The sequence below is a fragment of the Lissotriton vulgaris genome, chromosome 12, assembly GCF_964263255.1.
Source record: "Lissotriton vulgaris chromosome 12, aLisVul1.2, whole genome shotgun sequence".
In the NCBI taxonomy this organism is placed as follows: Eukaryota; Metazoa; Chordata; class Amphibia; order Caudata; family Salamandridae; genus Lissotriton; species Lissotriton vulgaris.
In genome coordinates, this window is record NC_141700.1 from 539,608,559 (window position 1) to 539,626,532 (window position 17,974).

The following is a 17,974-nucleotide window of genomic DNA, read 5'->3' on the forward strand; positions in this document are numbered from 1 at the left end:
TGCCTAGATGCATCAATTTGTAATTTTGTCGCCTTATAGCAAAACTTTTCCACCGCCACTGCGTCACAAAAGTGACGCACAGTGGCGCAAAAGAGGCATACACCTATCATAAATCTGTCCCTAACATGTTAAATGATTGATTCAGGATGACGATAAGGTGTGGCCTCTCCAAAGGTTTGTTTAAGGTGAGGCCTACTCAGGGTTGCATATCAAATTTATGCTTGTTGAACAATACAGAGGAGATAATACATGTGAAGGCCTACCAATGAAGTAAATCATGTCCACTTCACTCTTGAACAAAGGCCAGACCTCTTCTGTGTCCGTGGACAGACCTAAACTTCATCTGCACAATGTCATTCGTAAACGTAGGAAACACAGCTGATGTAATTGAAAAACGTGGAGTTTCTTTTGCTCATTTCACAATCACATCACCTGTGTTGCCTTTGCTTAGGTATCTCATAGTGCAGATGTAGTCCAGCATATGAAACAGTACCCAGAAGTGCAGCAGTGTGTGCATTAACTTTGACACTTACAGAAGTCTCAGTTTCTCCATGTCTACCTCACATTTCTAAATGTATATCATAAGTACAAAAAGTAGAGAATTAATTATACATGTTAAATGGTTTATTTTTGCTGTTCTCAGAATGTATCAAATTTCACTAAAATCAGTGACTTGAAGGTATTCATCATGTAACAGCGGGGGAAAAAAACACAATCAAAATGATTGTGTTTAAAAAACCCATACAACAAAAGAAATCAGAATTCAAAACTCCTTAAAATTAACTTACTTTCCATGACGTCGAAGGATGTCCTATGAACAGCTTACACTCTGTTGTGCTATTAATATTTTCAGCCCGCCACTTTCTGAAAGAAAAACTCTATTGTTTTGAAAAATATGTTACATACGATAAAAGACTTCTCACATTCTACCACATGTTTCCACATGGCCAAATCATGTTAGAGCGATTTACAACTCTTGGAATTCCGTCATTTTTAATTTTCGCAAGTTTCAGAAAGAAAACGTTTAAGATTACTTTCACAATCCTGGACTACTAATATCTTACCCTTCTTGCTCACTCATGTTCTACTTTTCCTATGACACTGATACTGCTTACTATGAAGCAGATTTACTTGCATCAGGTTTATATAGTTGGATTTTTAAAATGACATTTTAATAAAAAGTTTGGACCAATAATCTAGACAGCATTGCAGACTTACATTCCCTCTACTCCATGAACCTCTTGAAATTCCTCAGAGCACATCCCGAGATTCTTTCCCTAAAATTTTGGTTTTAAAAACACCAGGTAAGAATTTTTAAGGTCATACGGCAATTTTTTTTTGAAAGTTATAACAGAATCGTTGCAGAATGACCAGCCGTTTCTAGACTTTAAATATGCTGTGTAATGTCCTGATGTTGTTGAAGGACCGTCATGATATATAATTGCTGCAGTTACAAAAGTCCTTCCTGATATTGACAACTGCGAAGCAACAACATTTTTTATTAAAGTTGTCAATTTTGTTCCATCAGGCCTACATCGTTGAAACATTAAAATGACATACTGGCCATATCTTTGTATAAATAATGTTGACATCATTTCAGATTTACATTGGCTACACTCCATGTTGTGATCAGCTGTTTTTACTAGCTTATTAAAGGACACTGATTTACTGTCTGGCAAAGTTAAATATATAAATCTTTCTGAGTCTACACTAGTAGTACTTGATACCCTACAGTTCTCGCAGTCATGCTGCCAATGATAAGAAAGCCCAAACAGGTGATCTACATCTACACCCTCATCTTGCAATACATCAAGCATATACATTAAAAACTCCTGACAATCCTGCTGAATATTTTCAGAGAAGTCTGTTTGACCTGAACATTCGTCTAACAGATAACGAACTTCAGACACACTTTCTACTTTTGTTCTATCAGTGCTACATTTCTCTAACACAGAATTCAACAAACAGCATAAACTTTGTTCCGAATTGATCACAATCTCTTCTTTTAAAGTCTCTAATGAAAAGACAACATTAACAACTACATTAGCATAGCAGTTGACACCAGAACTGTTTTCAAATTGAAAACCAACAACATCTTCAACAGAATCCGTTTTCTTTCTGCTTACAATTTTCGGTTCATCGACTTTTGGGCTTTTTGCTACAACCTCCCTACTATTACTGATATTTCTTCGTTTCCGGCCTACCACACGTTTCTCAAACAAAGGATATTGAGTCAAATGTGGAGCATACTCTCTTCTTAACCTATTGTATTCCTTTACACAATCTAGATCCGCACAAATGTTTGTGACATCACAGTCAATCAAGTACAATCCCAATAAACTTCTAACTCGTGACAATGCCACATATGCCATACCCTCCTTGAACACAGAACTGCCAATATTCACCAATGCACTGTCTACACTTAAACCTTGCGATTTATGGATTGTCACCGAATATGCCAAGCAAACAGGAAACTGCTTACGGCGAACATATAAGTCTTTAACAAGCAAAAACCTAGCAGAGCAACGACCAATTAGCTGTACTTCCTCAATGCCATCAAATTTAATTTTTAAAAATTCAATTCCATCTCTACTTCTGTATTTCTCTAAATCAACAACATTACCCATTGATCCATTTACCAGACCTCTTTCAACATGTAAATTCCTTCTCAAAATGATTCGGCAATTTAAGCACACATTCAAAGTCTTTTCAAAACCCGCAGTTTTAGATATAGACTTCTCTAATGAATCCAATTTAGATTTCAAATTCTCAGACAAAATAATTGTTGATCCCATATGCTCTACTCTGTCAATAGCTTCCAGTTTCACAATCTCTTGCTTTTCTAAATACAACATTTTGTTGTTGAAGATGGCACATTCTGCAAGAGTTGGCATCAAACATATTCCGGATTTCTTCTCAGTAATTTTCTGAAAAATATTCTCAGGCACAACGTCTTGTTCTGGATATAAATTTGACAGTAATCGTGCATGTAAAGCTTCTTTCCCACGCTCAGTCACTTTTCCAATTCTAACATCTTGTAGAATATTCTTGTAATCTTCATCCTTCGCCTGACGCATATTTTCATGCAGTTCAGCATAATTGAAGTTTAACCATATATTGACATTGCCAATGCTCCCTAGGCACTTCCTGGTATCTTCATGCGTGAGCATTTTGAACACAGGTTGTCCTTTCACTGGTGTAAGCTGCAGAAGATCTCCGAAAACAATGATGTGTTTGCCACCAAATAACACATCATACTCAGTTTTAAGAACTTCTTGCATTCTCAAATGCACAAAGGCAAGCATGACATTGGAAACCATGCTTACTTCGTCAATGATAAGAAGTTTCATTTTCCTCAAGACTCTTGAAACTTCACAACAAGCATCTCCAGATAACTTGTGGTATTGTAATTTGTTGTCATGCTCCACTGGCAGCATCAGTAGACGATGCAAAGTAATACCTTTAATGTTATGTGCTGCCAGTCCAGTTGGAGCGGTGACAACACAAGACAGCGATGACTCAGTCCTTTCCTGCAAATAACAAGAAATTGCTTTAATGAGGAAACTTTTTCCAGTTCCCGCGTCTCCACTCACGTACAGTCGGACAGGCTTCAACGACGTACACGAGCACTCTTTCTTCTCATGACTTAATCCATGATCAATTTGCTTGGTAACTTCGTCATATATTTTCCTCTGCTCAACGTTGAGTTGTTTTTCCAAGTCTTCTAAGTTAACCGCATCCTCCTGAGCATGTGCCATGGCTCTTTCCACTTCATTCATAGCAGTGGCAGCTTCATTTTCGATAACAGGTCCTCCTAGTGGATCCTGACTCAATGAAACAGAACTCTGACTGTCCTGAGAACTGTCTCTGGCAATCTCGGCTGCAATCGTTGCTTCTTGCTCAATTTCCAAAGTCAACATTTCTTGATATTTGGGAAAAGCAAGACATTCTATGGTGTCCTTGGCGGCAGTGAAAGAGTCTTCGTAACAGAGGAAATCTCCAAGCAGTTCCTCTTCTGCACGCCAAGGCTTGAAAAGTTGCAAGAGTGCTAAATAGAAAAACTCCTTTTTTTCTGGAGATTCGCCACTCAATTTTCGATGGTTTACCAAGTGGCATTTTCTTTGCTTGACCAGACATCCCTCACTTCCAATTACAGCATATACTCCTTTCTCAATATTTTTTTTGATGTTCCTCTTGAATATGTAATTTTGTAGAACCTCATACAAACAAACATTCTCAAGGTGACTACTTCGATTTGGATAATATGTATCCAACATGTTGGTCTTCAAAATGTCGGTACTGTTTGGCTCCTTTTCCGCCAAATACTCAATTTCCCGCACAGGTTTCAGAACTCGATTACGCGTTGCAGCAAGACCAAGACTCGCCCAAACGATACTCCTGGATTTGGCATAGAGACTTGCTGAAGACAACCGGTCAGAACATTCGTAAGCTCCGATTTCTCGATGCGACAACATCTTCAGACTGAAACTGTACAACTTCTTGCTGAGGCTCTTTTCATGGGAAATGTCCTCCCACATATCCTTCAATTCTGTCTTTTCTTTTTTGGTGATGTAAGATGTCACATACCGAGCCACAGCCATACAGTTATCAGCCACAAACTGTATATCCATGTTAGCATTCCACATGGACAAAATCACTGGGTTGTAGTCATTGATGTACTTGGACTCTTCGTTCCTTTTCAAATTGTATGTATTTTTGGGTGATTTCCTCGTCACATTATGTCGCAGAGAAGACATCAAACTGTTTACTCTTCCGCGGGTGCCGCATCGTTGGATTTAAGTGGGAAGACCGACTCCATCAGTGGCTGAGGGCTGCAGTGGCTGAGGGCTGCAGGGCTGCGAGCGTCAGGGACTCCATTACCCAGGAGTCCCTGCTAGACCGGCATCAACTTCCGGTCCGCTCTCCCTGGCGGCCCGCCCACCCCCCTGAACGCCGGTATAACTGGGACCAACCTTCCCGCAGCGCGGGACGCAGCCCGGAGCAAAGACCGGGCTAAGAGCGGGCCGTTTGAGGCCGTTCGAGGACGGCCCCGGCCCAAAACCCTTGGCCTGCTGTGATACAAGTAAGATAGGCGATATTGTGCCCCAGAGCTGGTTTGGCCTTTCGAGTCTTCGTACTGACTAACAGTGTGGACTATTAAGTTATTATCCCACTTGTGCAAAGAGCGTGTCTAGGTCTGATTACTGAAGTTGGTGCTAACTCTGAAATTATGGTTTTAAGATCTGGTAAAACACGCAATGTCCAAATTCAAACACCCACAGGAGTGGTATCAGGTCCATTAGACGCTTTTATTACACGAGCTACGGGTATCCTGGAAAAGGAAATAGCAATGGTGGAAAAGCGTCTTTCCATTGATTTAGTCAGCGGAAAACGCTCTTCACTAGGTAGGTTGGCCAAGATTCCTAGTCCCGTGCCACCTGCACAAGCACATGCAGCTTTTAATTGTATACATTTAGACACCACGGAAGCCATTGTTCACATGGATAGCGAGGGGACTGAACCTCCTGTTCATAAAGTTTACTCTTCCTTTAGAAATCACCGGTCGTGGAAAGTTGAAACGACATTTGGTGTAGAACTTGTCCTTGTTTCTGAATTTATGACGACAGTACTTTCCACAACAATGGCTTTGGAAACGTAGAACTTGTTCTCTTAGGCTTTTCTTCTCCTTTGCATTTGGAACAGCACACGTAGAATACTGTTCTATGAAACTCATCACTAAGTCATCCGGATCTGTTCCAAATTTAATTGCATCCTTGATCCACAGCAGCATATGTATATGAGGAGCACCTCTTGCTTGGTACTCCTTTCTCCAGAAGAAATCCAACACCTCTCCAAGAGGTGGATTCTTCTTATTCATGATGAAAGACATCATAGCTTCAAATCTATGATTGAAGTACCTGCATACATTGACTGGATCCAAAGAGCACAGTTCTCCGGGTGTCTTGAATTCGATGTTTTCAATGTTTCCATTTGCCTCTCGTAGAAATTCAAGTAAGTCTTCCCAGCCATACTCGGCACAGCTCAGAGTGAGGAACCATGTTGGAGTTCCTAAGTTCCTCAGCATACATTTTAAATCACCATGACGACGGTACCAGTACTCATTAGTACCACGCTGACACGCAATGAGTTTAATTAGGTGAGAATCCAAAATACTGTCTTGGACATTGACTTTATCCATAAAGTCACTTGCCGAGATGTTTCGCATCTGTATACCACTTTTCAAGATTTGGTTCACTGCATATGACAGTCCAGACAGATCGCTTTCAAACAGGAGATGAAACAAATAGGGAATGCATTGTCGAAACCTAGCATCTTCTGCATACAATCGTAAAGTCCGGTATACAGAAGCAGGAATTTGATGAGGTCGCTCATCATATCTTCCTCCTTCACCTGTTGGAAATAGCTGTGGGAAACACAGAGCTTCCAAACTTACCTCCCAAACACTAATGGGACTCCCTTTGGCTTGTTTCATTTGAAACAACTCAATAGCATTCCCCATGACTTCCTTGGAATGCAAAGGATGAACACTATAATGTTCATATATTTCTTCACTTTTAGAGGCTTCTACTTTCTCAATTTGGCCAGCACACAAATCGCTATCCTCTTCATCACTTACTTCCTCTTCTGCAACATATACATTCTTATAGTACTTATTATTTTTTTTCAAATACAATGTTGCCTTTTTGACTTTCCTAACATCCACTAAATCTTGCCATATTTTCTTATTCTTTGTCGGAACCCCATTAACTAAGACAACCAGAGGTTCCTCTTCCACTTTTTCTACTCCAATTGTGTTAATGTTTTTGTTCAAATCTAGAGGCAAATAAACAACTCTTCCCTTTAATCCTCTCAGTAAATCTGATGGAGGCAACGTCCCTGTCTTTGGCTCCATTCTTACAATAGCCTGAAAGGGATGGATACTTTGAATCAAAATAGATTCATAAGTATTTAAATCCTTCAATTCAGAAGGAATCTCAACCAATTCCAGATTATTATGAACCGCCCTAGCAGGCATCTGGTTTTGGTTTAATTTGTTACAGCAATAAGTACACACACGTTGATCCGATCCCAAATCAAAACAATTTTCTACTATCAAGTATGTTGCGAAATCCTTCCATTCACTATTATTTTCCCTTTCACTTTTTGCATATAAATCCACTAACTTACTCTGATTCTTATAATAAGTGTGTCGACAACACACACAAGTGAAATTAGGCCTCTCACTTGATTTCACCTGAAACGTGGCAATTTCCTTCTGAAAATGATCTGTACTGGAAACCTGTACATTATCTTCAACATTACCCTCTACTTCTGGGTCAATTTGAACATTCTCATCTTTACTTCCAAAGTAACCGAACTCAATTTCTTCACAAATATTCTTCACATCTATTTCAGAACCATGCAAAAGAACAGCGCATAATTGTTTAAGCATAATTGCTGGACTCTTAGCATAATACAACATTCTCACTAATTTCCTCACTTTATTATGATGCACTGCTAGCATCCTGAAATGATGAAAAACACTCTGGCATACTCTCCTGGAAAGACAAGCCAGTGAATGACCATGCAAACCTGTCACTTCTCTCACTCTGCAAGGATCTAATTCTTGCAACAACTTCATTTTCTGCTTCAAACTTTTCTTATTAAATGTCTGTACAAAATCACAAAGCAAATTGATGGAATCCTGTCGCACACTGCAAATACTACTACACTTCCAAATGTACACAGGACCCTTAGGACGTCTTCCTAAAACCTCATTACCTAACACCTCTTCTGTCTCTGTTGTCACAAGTTTTTCTTTTTCAACTGGACAACCATCTTTCACTTCATAAGCTCGACCACTGGTGTCAACTGCAAGCACCAAATCATTATCCTGGAAATAACTCTCCTCATTAAAAAATGCCTCACAACTTGAACTATGCATCCATTCTCCGGAAAAAACTTCACAAAAATTACTACGATTAACTACTCTCTTCCATCTACTATTTGATTTGAAATCAGAAATTACCTTGTTTAGTTTCCTAATTCTATTGATTACCAAAATAAATAACTTTCGCTTAATTTCGAAAGCCTGATCAATAATTTTCTCTACATTTTTCTTTTTCTTATAAAATGCCACTTTCTGTTGGCCTTTCTTAATATTTTTTAACAAATTGACTATTATCCTGTTGCGGATCATTCGTTTTCGAATGTCCCTAAACTGTTGTTTCCTTCTACTATCATGCACAGAGTTATCTCTTGCTCTAGCAGTAACATTTTTTATTGGTCTTTCCTTTCCGTTTAAATTGCTTCTCTTTTTCTGGACTGAAACATTTTCTGTAGAAATACTTTTTTTACTACAAATATTTCTTATGAATGTTTTCGTGGTCTTACCCGGTGCTTTCTTGGTGACTTGACAAGTTTTTTTTGTAGAGGACTACTGCAGTAATAGATGAACCTGCTGTCTTTGACGTTTTGTAGCCTTTCTAATTCGATTCTTAGTTGGCATTTTCAAATTTTGAAATGATCTGCAGTTGAATCTGTGGTAAAATATAATAAAAAAATGTATTAACCACTATTACCAAACAGTAAATCAATAACAGTCATCAAAAACTTAACACCCTACTTATTATTTTAACATAGAACAATTTTTAGTGCATTGGCAAATTTAGCAAAGAAATTGAATGCTTCTACATTTTACCTGTGTTGTTTTATATGTGACAAAATCACAAAGCAACAAAACACCTATATGAAACCTGACGCAGGTTTCATGTGGCACAGGACTTTACAGCATGACACATCTGCCTAGATGCATCAAATTGTAAATATGTCGCCACGTAGCAAATCTTTTGCACCACCACTGCGTCACAAAAGTGACGCACAGTGGTACAAAACAGGCATACACCTATCATAAGTCTGTCCCTAACCTTTTAAATGATTGATTCAGGATGACGATAAGGTGTGGCCTATCCAGAGGTTTGTTTGGGCCCAGATCTTTGGACTGGGGTGAATGTGTGACATTGATCCACATTCTGTTTTTTTGAGGTGAGGCCTACTCACGGTTGCAGATGAGATTTACGCTTGTTGAAGAATACAGAGGAGATAATACATGTGAAGGCCTACCAATGAAGTAAGTCATGTCCACTTCACTCTTGAACAAAGGCCAGATCTCTTTTGTGTCCGTGGACAGACCTAAACTTCATCTGCACAATGTTATTCATAAACTTAGGAAACACAGGTGATGTAATTGAAAAATGTGGAGTTTCTTTTCCTCAATTCATAATTACATCACCTGTGTTTCCTCAGTGACTTAAAATGACCTTAAGACACATGAAAGCGTTTTTTGATTGCCCTTGCACCATTTTTGGGTCATTTTTAACATGGCTATGTAACTCCAAGAATCAAAATCTAAATTTGCCAAGCACAGGTGGGAGCATATTTACAAGAAACTTGCCCCACGGAGAAAGCTCTTCAATTTAAATGGGAAAAAAATAACATCATAGACACTCAAATGCCTTATAAATATGGCCCAAACAACCTATGAAGCTCTAGCAGTACATATCCAGAAATGTAATTGATTTCAAAAAACGTTTTTAAACACAACATATAAATCAATTGTATACCTACATTCAAGAGAAAATGACTTAAAATGTCCTTAAGACACATGAAAGCGTTTTTTGATTGCCCTTGCACCATTTTTGGGTCATTTTTAACATGGCTATGTAACTCCAAGAATCAAAATCTAAATTTGCCAAGCACAGGTGGGAGCATATTTACAAGAAACTTGCCCCACGGAGAAAGCTCTTCAATTTAAATGGGAAAAAATAACATCATAGACACTCAAATGCCTTATAAATATGGCCCAAACAACCTATGAAGCTCTAGCAGTACATATCCAGAAATGTAATTAATTTCAAAAAACGTTTTTAAACACAACATATAAATCAATTGTATACCTACATTCAAGAGAAAATTACTTAAAATGTCCTTAAGACATATGAAAGCGTTTTTTGATTGCCCTTGCACCATTTTTGGGTCATTTTTAATATGGCTATGTAACTCCAAGAATCAAAATCTAAATTTGCCAAGCACAGGTGGGAGCATATTTACAAGAAACTTTGCCCCACGGAGAAAGCTCTTCAATTTAAATGGGAAAAAATAACATCATAGACACGCAAATGCCTTATAAATATGGCCCAAAAAACGTTTTTAAACACAACATATCTGTTTCAGCTTAGATGAGAGACCATGGAATGGGCTCCATGTACAACAATAACTTGTGTTACTGCATGCAAGATATCTACACAGAATGTGCAATTACAATTTCTCAAAGAAACAAAATCTATTTGTATATCACTTGAGACAAAGCAACATTTTAAAAACACAGCTTTCTTCATAATTTTCTCCTTAAATCATACTATTCTCTATCTAAATTAAATAAATCTTTTCTCACCTTAGCAAATACTTTTTGAGTTTCAAAACAGTCTCAGAAATACACCAAATTGTCTTCAGCAGAACAAAGAATATGCACTCAAGAGGCTGCAGCTATAGAAAGCACAGAAATGCTGATCTTCATTACACATATCTCTCATGTCAGCCAATCAAAACTCTTCCCTCACTTTTTTCAAATCAAAACCCTTCCCCCTCTGCCCTCTCTGCCTTTTTTGCATAGCAACCACCTGCTGAAAGACCTCTGATGTTTGCAAGTTCACACAACAATGTTTCAATTGAACTCTGAACTCTCAGTGCACCTGCGTATCCAGTGCAATCTTTCATAAAATGTTTTTTCCTTGACCATTCAAATTACATCTTTCAAAGAACACATCCATGCACCCTAACTTTCTGTTTTCAGAAATGGAAATCCACCAATCACTGCTAGTGAATCATTAGCACTGAAACTCCACAGTTTTTTTTTCTTTACAAACTCCTACTGTTTCATCTGCCATTTCATTACCACACTTCATCTGACTGCAGCAGAAACTTCTCCCACCATGTTTACTGTCTGGATTGTTGGACATAGTTACATCTACTGGGCTCAAAGGTATGCTGAGAACAGAAATTTACCTAACCTCAATTTACAAGATGTGGAAATTAAATGGTTTGGCCACAGAGGATTAAAATGTCACCAATTGATACCATTGGTGAAAACCTTTATGCATTTGCCAAAACCTGACCTGTTAATTGTGCACTGTGGAGGTAATGATTTGGGCACTTTGTCTGGAGTAGGTCTGGAAATGCTTTTAAAGGACACCTTTGAGTAATTAATGGCACTTTTTCCTCAAACTGCCTTGGTATATTCAAATGTATGCCAAAGACAGAAATGGAGGTGGTCCAACCAATTTTGTCCACAAATTGAGAAGTCGAGGAAGCATGTAAACAAATCTGTTTCAGCTTACATGAGAGACCATGGAATGGGCTCCATGTACAACAATAACTTGCGTTACTACATGCAAGATATCTACAGAGGAGATGGAGTTCACTTCTCAGATGAGGGCAACAGAATTTTCATTCTGAATTTACGACTGTGCATGGGTACCTACTTATAAGTACCTAAATGTACCATAAACCCAAAAGCTCTTCTCAGAGCTACCCTACATCTAATCACTCACAATTATTATTTTTCTCTAACTTTTTTCACTAATTTTCAACAAACTACGCTCCCCGGAGCGCTACCCGGTACGCGAACCGGAAGCTAACCGCGCGAAATTTCTTTTAAAAAAATGTTTTACCCGCACATATGGGCCTCCTCAGCCACCCTCAGAAAACCTAGGGGGTCAAGGTAGGTCTACCGTGCCCCCTTCTACCCATTCTGAACATTATTTGCCCTCCATCTTGTATCTTAATTCGACTGAAACACAAAATGGTGGACTCCCGTAACGCTGCTGGTTCGCGTACCGGGGCGCTTTCCGGAAACCGCTCCATTAAAAAAGGTGGGAAAGTAATTTACAAAAAAACGACTGGAAACACTTTCACCAAATATAGATTAGCTCATACTACATACCAATCCCTACCATTTTCATAAATTTATTTGGAAATCCATTTAGCCATTTAGCCTGTAGACCTCTCTAAATACCCTGAGGTAAATTACTTCACAAAACACATCTGAAGTGTTGGAATTGACAACCAATGAAAATGTTACTTTCATTTTCATTTTTTTTTTACCTGACATTTGATTGGTTATGTACCTGAATATATATAAAGGAAGAGAAGGAAACACAGCTATTTTGACTACTACTTCTTGTTGTACATTTCAATTGGATTTTCACTAATCACTTCAACTTCTTTGTAAAGGTAAGTTGTTATTTTTAAAACTGAAGTATATTGTGCACTATAAGTTAATATGGTAAACTTTTTCTGATAGTTATATACTATCCCTCTGTAGTAGTTATAGATTTAGATAGACTTCTCTGTTATAGTTATGGATGGAGTTAGGCTTCTCTTGTATAATTATGAATTTACTTACGTTAAATCACATACACTTTTTTATATTCCTACTTCCACTCTGATACTATACACTGCCCAAAGATAAATTCACTGATAAAAACTGCCTATCTAAAATTAATCCCAACAGTGCCCTATCTCTACTAATATATATTTTTTTATCCAAATTTCAGGCAAAATGGAAGGCGAACACAAAGTTTCATTTCAAATTGACCTGCAAGAGAGCAGCCAAGAAATAATTGATCCAAATTATATAGAATTTATGGATGAAACTTGGGACCAAGAACTACTGCAATGTGTGCAAGCAGTAGATGACCTCCTTCAAAATGAGGACATTTTACACCCTCAGAGATTACAAACTATGTTCAATGAAAATAATGACATTTCAGACAGTGAAATGTTAGAAAGTTTATTAAATTTGAAACACAATCACAATAATAAATAATTGCTTAAAAAATAAAGAAATTAAAAAATAATCAACAAAACCAACAATCAATTAACATACAGTATTTGAAAAGTCTATCATTCTTTTTTCCTTATAGTACGCTCCCCAGAACGCTTCCCGGTTCGCGAACCAGGCGCATCCCACGCAAAAAAAAAAAAAAAAAATTTTTTTTTTTGCCCTGCGGGGCCCTTTTAAAACCTCCACATAAAACCTAGGGGGTCAGGGCGGATCTACTATGCCCCCTTATGGTCATTTCCCCCTTTGTTTTGGCCTCCTCTTGTCTCTCGATCCTACCGAGAGACAAGATGGCGACCGCTCCGGACTGTTTAGAATGTTGACAGACACCGAAGAGCCAATCTGCTTCGCTTCGCGAAGTTCCGTTACGCGTCAAGTACGCGAACCGGAGCGCTGCCCAGAGCGCTGTCACAGATATATATCTTTTTTTGAACGTAAATTTCTCAAAATCCACTGGAGCACATATATTGAGACCTAGCAAAGGCACATCGGGCTAACAGTCCCTACAATTTTGCCAAGTTTCGTGCAAATCCATTCAGCCGTTCGGGCTAAAAGTGAGGCCAACCGCCCTATGGAAATTAACATTGGAAAAACGCGTTTTGGGACCCCCCTTTTTTCTCGGCCCCCCCTTGACGAACCCCCCCCCAAATTTTCAGGGGCTGCTCAGAAACAAAATGTTCCATTTTCCTGAAAATTTCAGCCAATTCCGTCCACAAACGCCAAAGTTATTAGACATAGAATTTTCAAAAATCCCATAGGGAAAAAATCCTAACTATATATACCTACTGGCGACCGCCAGTAGGTAATATATATATATATATATATATAATATATATATATATATATATATATATATATATATATATATATATATATATATATATATATATATATATATTACCTACTGGCGGTCGCCAGTAGGTAGTTATAGTTAGGATTTTTTTCAATGTTAAATCTGAAAATTCTATTTGGAATAACTTTGGCGCCGGTTGACGAATCTGCCTGAAAATTTCCTCAAAATGGCCTCGCGGCGTTCCGGTCCTTCCCTGAAAGTTTGGGGGGGATTCGTCAAGCGGGGGCCGAGATAAAAGGGGGGTCCCAAAACGCGTTTTCCCCATGTTAATTTCCATAGGGCGGTCGATTTCACTTTTAGCCCGAACGGCTGAATGGATTTCCACCAAACTTGGCAAAATTGTAGGGACTGGTAGCCCGATGTGCCTTTGCTATGTCTCAAGATATGTGCTCCAGTGGATTTTGAGTAATTAAGGTTCAAAAAAATATATATATCTATAGGCGCTCTCCGGTGCGCGCACCGGAGTGCGCTCCAGGCGCGACACGCGACTTGCGCGCAGAAAGCTGATTGGCTCTCGGGTGTCTGTAAACATTCTAAACAGTCCGGTGCGGCCGCCATCTTGTGTCTCGGTAGGATCGAGACACGAGAGGTGGCCAAAACAAAGGGGGAAATGACCATAAGGGGGCAGAGTAGACACTCCCTGTACCCCTAGGTTTGATGTGGGGGCCATTAAAGGGCCCCGCGGGGTCTCACCCCCTTTTTTTTTTTTTTCGATTTTCGCGGGGGAAGCGCCTGGTGCGCGCACGGGGGAGCGTATCGAGGAGGGTACTATTGAAAAATAATCACTTTAAAACATTGTATGTTTATTAATTGTTTTTTTTTATTTTTTTATTTTATGTAAGTACCTACATGTAGGTACTAATGAAGAGACTTAAATTTAATGTTCACCATCTTCTTTGTAGACATCTTGCATGTTGTTATTGTATTTTTTGTGGTATATGGAATTCATAACATAGTCTGTCTGGAAAGGAGAAAGATCTTTTAAGCACTCCCTGAGAATTTCTAGGGGATCATGAGTAGTCTATCCTGCTCACTTATGAAAATGAGGTGTAAAATATTCATATGAGATAATATAGTGGGAGAAAGGTAGTAACTATGAGTAAACTTACTATGTAACAGAAAAATAGTTGAACAGTATACTATAAGTCTCACTTTATATTTTAAACATTTTTGGTAATACTTTATGAATTACATATAAAAAAGAATATTGTCTGAAACAATTGAAATTATTAAAGATAAATTTATTCCTCTGATTCTTTTTCATAATTTAATAAAATTTCTAACATAATATTGTCCGGAATTTCCTCATAATTATATGTACATGATTCCATTTCTTCCAAACATTCTATAAACTGTTCATCCAAAGAGTCATCCATGAAATCAACTTCTTTTTTTTGATCTTCTGGTTTTTCCACCTTTACTTTGATAGAAGTATCATTTGCCTGATTTTCTCCTTCTATTTTCTTTCTGAAAATTGCATACAAATTAACTATATTAGTAGAGTTAGGGTACTGTATACCAGAGAAGCCTAACTCAATCCATAACTATTACAGAGAAGTCTATCTCTATCTCTAACTATTAAAGAGGGATAGCATATCACTAACAGAATATTTTTTAAGAAATAAACTTAAAGTGTACAATATACTTCCATAATTAGAAGTTACCTTAGAGAAATTAGTTGAAGTTGTCAGTGAAATTTGTTTTCAAGTGTACTTCTGGAAGCAGTAGTCAAAATGGCTGTGTTTCCCTCTCTTCTTTTATATATATTCTTGTACTTAACCAATCAAACGTCAGGAAATAATCGTAGAAAATGAAAGATACTTTTTAATTGGTTGTAAATTCTAACATTACAAGTGTGTTTTTGTCATGTAATTTACCTCAGGATATTTAGACAGGCCTGTAGCCTAAATGTCTCAATGGAATTTCACCAAATTTGGGCAAATGGTAGGGACTGCTATGTAGTAGGGCCTATTCTATATTTGATGAAAGTGTCTCCAGTGGTTTTTTTGTAAATTGCTTTCCCACCTTTTTTTATCGAGCGCTTAGCGGTGCGCGCTCCTTTACGCGCACTGGCAGCGTTACGGGAGTCCTCCATTTTGTGTTTCGGTACAATCGAGACACAAGATGGAGGGTAAACAATGTTCGGAATGGATAGAAGGGGGAACTGTAGAGACTTCTTGACCCTCTAGGTTTTCTGAGGGGGGCTTAGGAGGCTCATAAACGTAAAAAAAAAAAAAAAAAAATCTTTAATTTTCCACGGGGGTAGCGCCTGGTGCGCGCACCTTTAAGCGTACCCGAAAGCGTACTTTGGTGAAAAATAGTGAAAAAAGTTAGAAAAAATAAACGCTTTGAATGATCAGAGTTAGGGTAGCTCTGAAAAGAGCTTTTGGGTTCTGTGGTTGATTTAGGTACCTACAAGTAGGTTCCAATACACATTCTTAAATTCAGGAGGAATATTCTATTCCCCTCATCTGAGAAGTGCACTCCATCTCCTCTGTAGATGTCTTGCATGTTGTAACGCAAGTTATTATTGTATATTGAACCCATTCCATAGTCTCTCATGTAAGCAGAAACAGATTTATTCACATGTTTCCGTGCTTTCTCAAATTGTGGACAAAATTGGTTGGACCAGTTCCATTTCTGTCTTTGGCATATATTGGAATATACCAAGGCAGTGTGGGGAAAAAGTATCATCAATTGATGAAAGGTGTCCTTTAAAAGCATTTCCAGACCTACCCCAGTCAATGTGCCTAGATCGTTTCCACCACAGTGCACAATTATAAGGTCAGGTTCTGGCAGATGCAAAAAGGTTTTCACCAATGGTATCAATTGGTGACATTTTAATCCTCTGTGGCCAATCCACTTGATTTCCACATTTGATAAATCAAGGTTATGAAAATTTCTGCTAGCTGCATACCTTTGAGCCCAGTGGATGTAGCTATGTCCAATAATACAAACAGAGTACATGATGTGAGAAGGTTCTGGTCCAGTCAGATGAAGTGTGGGAATGAAATGGCAGTTGGAATAGTAGGAGTTTACAAAAAAATAATTGTGGAGTTTCTCTGCTCTTGAATCACAAGCAATGATTGGTGGATTCAGATAGTTGATATCTGAAAGATAGGGTGCATGGTTATGTTGTGTGAAAGAAGCAATTTGAATGGTTTAAAAAAAGTCACCAAAAGCAAAAATACCCTGTATAGGCTGCTGAATTGAGAGGTCAAACATCCTTGCTGAGTTAATTTGCAACATTGTAAAATAAACTTTTGAACCTTAGAGTTCAGTTAGGAGGGAGTTGCTATGGTAACAGATAGAAAGGTCTGAGAGGGGGATGGGTGTTGGTTTGAAAATAGTGAGGGAAGACTTTTGATTGGTTGAATTAAGGCATATGTGCACAAAGATAGAGATTTTCTATGCCAGTCTTGGTTTCAGTGTATTGAGAGCACACCTTTTGCTCTGCTAAAGAAAAATTGGTGTGTGTGTCTGACACTGTTCTCAATCTCCAAAAGCATTTGTAAAGGTAAGTAATGATTCATTTAATTTAGATAGAGACTTATTTGCTCTATGGAGAATATTTGGAAGCAGATAGTTATGTTTTAGAAGTGAAATTGTATGTTAGTATATAAGTCCTGCGCAGTGTTTCTTACATGTTATTCAAAAATCGATTTTGGGTGCAAATGAATGGTATTTTTATTTGGCCTTTTTTATGAATGCCATGTGCAGCTGATGCATGACTTTAAACATGGGTAATAAGTGATGCACTGGTGGCGCAAGGCCTTTATAAATTAGACCCTGACTTTGTTTGATGATATTGAGTGGTCGTACTTAGGTTCTGCGCAGTGTTTCTTACATGTTATTCAAAAATCGATTTTTGGGTGCAATTGATTGGTATATGTATTTGGCCCTTTTTTATGATTGCCATGTGCAGCTCATGCATGACTTTAAACATGGGTAATAAGTGACGCACTGGTGGTGCAAGGCTTTCATAAATAAGGCCCTGACTTTGTTTGATGATATTGAGTGGTTGTACTTAGGTTCTGCGCAGTGTTTCTTACATGTTATTCAAAAATCGATTTTTGGGTGCAATTGATTGGTATTTTCATTTGGCCCTTTTTTATGATTGCCTTGTGCAGCTGATGCATGACTTTAAACATGGGTAATAAGTGACGCACTGGTGGCGCAAGGCTTTCATAAATAAGGCCCTGACTTTGTTTGATGATATT